Here is a 5,665-nt window from a genome sequence, read left to right as displayed (position 1 = left end):
CCAGTAATTCGGTCTCTTAGAGAGTTTGGCTGTGTCTTTGGAGCTTCCATGACCTTGCCTTGGACAAGTTGTGCTGGCTTCCCCAGTAGCCTGACATTATTCTTAAATCATCTGACTCTCTACATGGTATAGGAATAGAATGGTTTTTGTGAATGCATATTATCCTGGGTTCACGGATCAGGTTTGGGGGATAAGAATGAGGTTGTCCAGACTAGAGAAAAAATTTTGGAATCACAGAACAGCCACAGCCAGTACACCCCCATCCCACCTCCACACTGGCCTCTCTTTTCTAAAAAGATACACCACAAACCTAGGGGTTGGTGAGAAGAGTTCTCTCAACGCCTCATTTCTGAACAGTTCGATCCATTCTGGGAAATGAAAAATTAGCCTGTAGAAGACTGAATTATTTTAAGCCACTCTGCATTATAACCAATTGAAGCTCTGGAGGGCCCAGCCTACGACAGGAGAATTCACTCTAATTGCTGCAGGACAAGGGAATCCAGGACAATTCTCCTATACACAAATAATAGCCTCTGGGGAGATGAACTCATTCTCCAAGGGAAGCCATGAACCAAATGTGATGGTTATCTCCCCTTCAAGTACCTCAGATTTAGAATGTTCCTGCTCCCAAAGAGTACTCTGACCATAACTCTGAGCCAAACCTGTCATCTTCCCAGCAGTAATCACATACCTGCACTTCTCCCATTCATTTCCATTGAATTAGAAAAGCCAGATGATTCAGGCACAGTACACAGTGAATCAGCAAAGGAAGAAAATGTAAGAACAGGGAATCTGTGTGGCATCTTGAACAAAAGTGCCTTCTGATAAATCTGGCGAATTGTCTTCAAGGGAATCAGCTGAATGTGTTAATCATTTTTTGTATACCATAACTGTCTGGCGCAAACGTGATTAGCTAGGAATGATATTTGTGCATCCACCGAGGCTCTGAAATGATGCTGAGGGGAAGCCAGTTTCTCCAGGAGCTCAACTTTCTCTGCTGGTTTGCCCTGGAGCATCAAAGCAGCTTCTGTACTGGCTGCTACTGGCATGAGAAGGGATGAGAGGAGAATGGAGAATAAGCAGCAGACGCCAACAAGGAAATGCTCTGTCTCTCCATCTCAATCCCTTGTCCTCTTCTTGTTCCCCATGCCCCTGACACAAACTCACACATACATCATTGGGAGATGAGATAACTCAGAATTTGAACTCAAACAGATCTAGGTTTCAATTCCAGTTCTGCTCCTTCTCTGAGCCTGATTCTTCATTTATAAATTGGGAATGTGAACATTAATATCACCAGCTGTTAAGGGGGTTTACCTGAGATGATGTATATAAAGCACGTGGCTCATAAAGGCATTAATCACCTACTATGACCACTGGGCTTAGTCCCTGCCTGGGTAATTTTCTAGAGATAGAAAAATAATCCAGAGGATTAGTAAATGGGAATCATGGGACATGGTTGGTCAAACCTAAGAAGAAATCCCTATCAGGGGTCCATTTGAATTTTGAGGTCCCATGATTTTTCCAAACCTCTTTACTACAATGTACAGTGACCGGGTTTGTGGTTAACCAAAGCTTTGAACTGTCTACCTCTGCATTTAAGCATCTAGATAATGGATTTGTCACTGAGAAGGCATGGACTTTGCAATAACCCAGGGCTTAGAGATGCAGAGACAATGTCAAACAAGAATCAGCCCTCCATGGGTCCAAAGAAAGGAAAATGCTTCTACCATTTTTCTCAAGAAAAATAAGTTCAGTTGGTGAATCTGCAGTTAGAGTAATTCCAAAAGTGCAGATGGGTCTTCTAAATTCAAAAGTACCCACGCCATTATCAGAATCACTGGGACGATTAAAAAAAAAAAAAGTAGATCCCTGAGCCCCACCTTGGAGATTTACAGGACTGGGGGCGGGGGGGAGCTCAAGATCCTGTTTCATTTTTATTAAAGAGCCCAGGTGATTCCAATTATCAGTTAGCTTTGGAAACAGTTAGAAGGTGGACAGCTCAGGTCCACGGGATCCTGCTGTAGAAGTGATTCCTTTAGCATTAGCTTCTCTATTCCATTTCCCTTTGTAGAGATCTGACCCAACTTTCTCAAAAATGAAGATTTTGATGAGTCTATGGGTGGTGATTCCCACTTCAGGGGCGGTGATTTTGAAGTATGTGCCTAAGAGATACACAATCTGACAATGACGGTCAATGTCATAATTAGATGTATTTATGACATGCAGGTCCTGCACAATCAGATCCAGTCTTTATGATACCATCTCCCACCATCCTACCACTCCCACCAGATCAGCCCATTTATTCAAGTGCCCCCCCAATATACCTTGAACTTTCCTAACTTTTTTCAAATCTCCCTCCCTAGCCTGCAACAAACTCAGCTTCATTAATGGCTGGTTAAGAGGCTTTGAAATTAACGCAGGCTGGAAAGCCAATGTGGTTGTGAGGCAAACTGCACTATGCAGGTCAACAACCTTGGGATGTCAGAGCATATGACAGAAGGGGCCGGGGTTCTTACACCATGGCACTGTCATATGATGCCTGGATGGAAAAATAAACTTTTATATTATTTAAGCCACTAGACTTTTTGGGTCTCTATTTTTTTTTATTCCAAAACCTGAAATCCTACCAATCATTGTAATACAGGTGGATAAGGGCTATGACAGAGGATGTACCTGGTGCTGGAGGCAAACTCTACCTGGGGAGCAAGGTCTGAGAGGCTTCCTAGAAAAGGTGATATCTAAGCCAAGTATGTAAGATGTGTAGCACAGGAGGAAAAGATGCCCAGATAAGGGGAAAAGCATGTACAAAGGTACAGAGGCAGGAAATAACCAGAGTGTTTGGGAAGTTAACATTTAGCATAACTAGAGAGTCGGGTATGAATGCAGCAGTGGACTAGGGCTTGTGGGTGGGGTTTGGGTGGAAAAAGAAGAGAGTGTGGTGACATTATGAAAACCAATCAGAATTCCTCACCATGGAATCCTTCTGTGTCATTAGGAACTCCTGGCTAGGGAGGCCGAAAGCCACAGGTGTTATTTGGTCCCACCCCCACCTCCCCACTATTAGCTTCCTACTAGAGATCCCAGCTGCAAGCAAGGCTCGGCCCTTTGCCCCTACAAGATGGATTTCTTTTCAGGCACACAGGAATTCACAACAACTCTGACAGTTTGTGGAAGGTTGGCTGATGGATAGGCCTATCAATGCCGCCACAAAGAGACCGCAAAGTGAAGTCAATGGTTGAGTAAATTTAACCCAAGCCTATTAAAGTAATGGAAAAAGAAGTTTATTGTGGTTCAAAAAGGCCCTGGAGAGGAATGCCAGTCAGGGGACAAAGCAGGGGCGAAAGCCATCCTGTCAGTTTTTTGATAAGGAATCAACTTCAACTCAACCATCTCAGACGAATGGTATCTTCCTTAGTCTAAAAACCCACCAAGGTTCCAGTTACCCACATGCATTTCAGTTTCTCTGGGTTAGGAACATCTTTTCCTCCCTCTGTATCTTCCCAGGCCTTTGGTCAACCAAGTTTGGACTATGCTGGTTCCATACTCTATCCCTTTGTTGCCCATGTTGACTTAGGGTCTACAACGAGCCAAGTACTGACAGGCATTTATTATTAGCTCACTTCATTCTGACAACCTTCCTGTGAGGTATTATCCCCATTTATAGAGGAAGAAATAGAGGAAATAGAGGGACCTGGGAGTGTCTTGCCCAAGACAAAATATAGACTAGAAGCCAGATTTTTTTTTAAAAAAAGTTTTTAGGTTAATGTCTTATCACAATGATTACTCCTGGAACCACCATGTAAGTAAAAAAAACAGAATTTTGTCAACATTCCCAGAAGCCCCCTATGTTAGGGCTACCATAATAGAATACCAGAAAGTGGGTCGCTTTAAAGAACAGAAATTTATTGTCTCACAGTTCTGTTGGCTAGAAGTTCAAATCAGGTATCAGACGTGTTGGTTCTTTCTGAGGGCTCTGAGAGAAAAACTGTTCATGTCCCTCTTCTACGTTTTGGTGGATCCCAGCAATCCTCGGCACTCCTTGGCTTGCATCTGTCTCTGTAGTCCCAAGGCTGTCCTTCTTCTTTGTTCTCCCCTCATAAAAACACCACTCAGATGGGATTAGGTCCCAATCTACTTCCACATGACCACATCATAACCTACCTCATAACACCTCTATTTCAAAGCAAGGTCACATTCACAGGTACAGGGGTTAGAACTCAAGCACATCTTTTTAGGATATAATTTAATCCATAACATCTCCTCAAATCACTACCTCCTCTCTTCCCACCAACCAGAAACCAGGCCTTCTGGTTCTTAATTTCTGCTTTCTCCACTACTTCATACCACCTGAGGCTCTCATTACAGAAAAGGAAATGGAGAAATAAAGAGAATGAGTGATACTTTCCTGTGGGAGTTGCCGGGTTGAGAGGAGCATGGCCTTCTCTCCCCGCCATGGCGTGCTCAACCACTGATATCAGTGTACTCCAAAAAGGGAGAATTATCTGGCAAAAATGTTACTTTGCCTGCTGTGTTCAAGGCTCCCATTCAATCAGGTATCATGAACTTTGTTCACATCAACTTGTGCAAAAACAACAGGCAGCCTCATGCTGTCAGTGAATTGGTAGGTCATCAGACCAGTGCTGAGTCTTGGGGTACTGGCAGAGCTGTGGCTTGAACTGCCAGGGTTCGAGGTGGTGGGACTCACCACTCTGGCCAAGGTGCTTTTGGAAAAACGCGTCATGGAAGCTGCATGTTTGCACCAAGAAAAACCTGGCGCCATGACTGAACACCAGTCAGAACTCCTATGCCATCTGCTCTGCCCTGGCTGCTTCGGCCTTACCAGCAGTGATAATGTCTAAAGGTCATCATATTGAGGAAGTTCCTGAACTTTCTTTGGTGGTCAAAGATAAAGTTGAAGGCTACAAGAAGACCAAACAGGCTGTTTTGCTTCTTAAGAAACTTAAGACCTGGAATGGTACCAAAAAGGTCTATGTCTCTCAGTGAACAAGAAACCCACAATGTATCCAGTGCAGGGGGCCATGCATTATTTATAACGAGGACAATGGCATCATCAAAGCCTTCGAAAACATCCCTGGGATTACTCTGCTTAATATAAGCAAACTAAACATTTCATAATTTGCTCCTGGTGGACATGTGGGACGTTTCTGCACTTGGACTGAAAGCGCTTTTCACAAGTTAGATGAGCTGTAAGGCACTTGGTGTAAAGCTGCCTCCCTCAAGAGTAACTACAATCTTCCCACGCACAAGATGATCAATACAGACCTTAGCAGAATCTTGAAAAGCCCCAAGATCCAAAGAGCCCTCTGAGCACCATGCAAGAAGATTCATCACAGAGTCCTGATGAACCCACTGTGAAACCTGGGAATCATGCGGAAGCTAAACCCACATGCAAAGACCATGTGCTGAAACACCATCCTTTGCCAGGCCAGGAATCAGAAACTCAGGGTAGATAAAGGAGCAGCAGCACTAGTGGCCAAATCGATGAGAAGGGGGTTCCAGGCAAGAAGCCCGTGCTGATGTGAAGAAGCTGAAGAAGCCCGTGGTGAGAAAGAAGGCGGCAGCTACCAAGAAACCAGCAGCTGAGAAGCAGTGGCCCGCAGAAAAGAAACCTACTACAGAAGAAAAGAAGCCTGCTGTATAA

The 5,665-nt window shown here is 44.1% G+C and overlaps 1 pseudogene; it reads left to right on the top strand.

Annotated features, from left to right (window-relative positions):
• Positions 1 to 2,660: 2,660 nt before the first annotated feature.
• Positions 2,661 to 5,665, top strand: LOC126069056 (60S ribosomal protein L4-like; annotated as a pseudogene).

The sequence above is a fragment of the Elephas maximus genome, chromosome 1, assembly GCF_024166365.1.
Source record: "Elephas maximus indicus isolate mEleMax1 chromosome 1, mEleMax1 primary haplotype, whole genome shotgun sequence".
NCBI classification, from domain to species: domain Eukaryota; kingdom Metazoa; phylum Chordata; class Mammalia; order Proboscidea; family Elephantidae; genus Elephas; species Elephas maximus.
The sequence above is the reverse complement of the archived record's forward strand: the minus strand, read 5'-3'. Positions and strand labels throughout refer to the sequence as shown.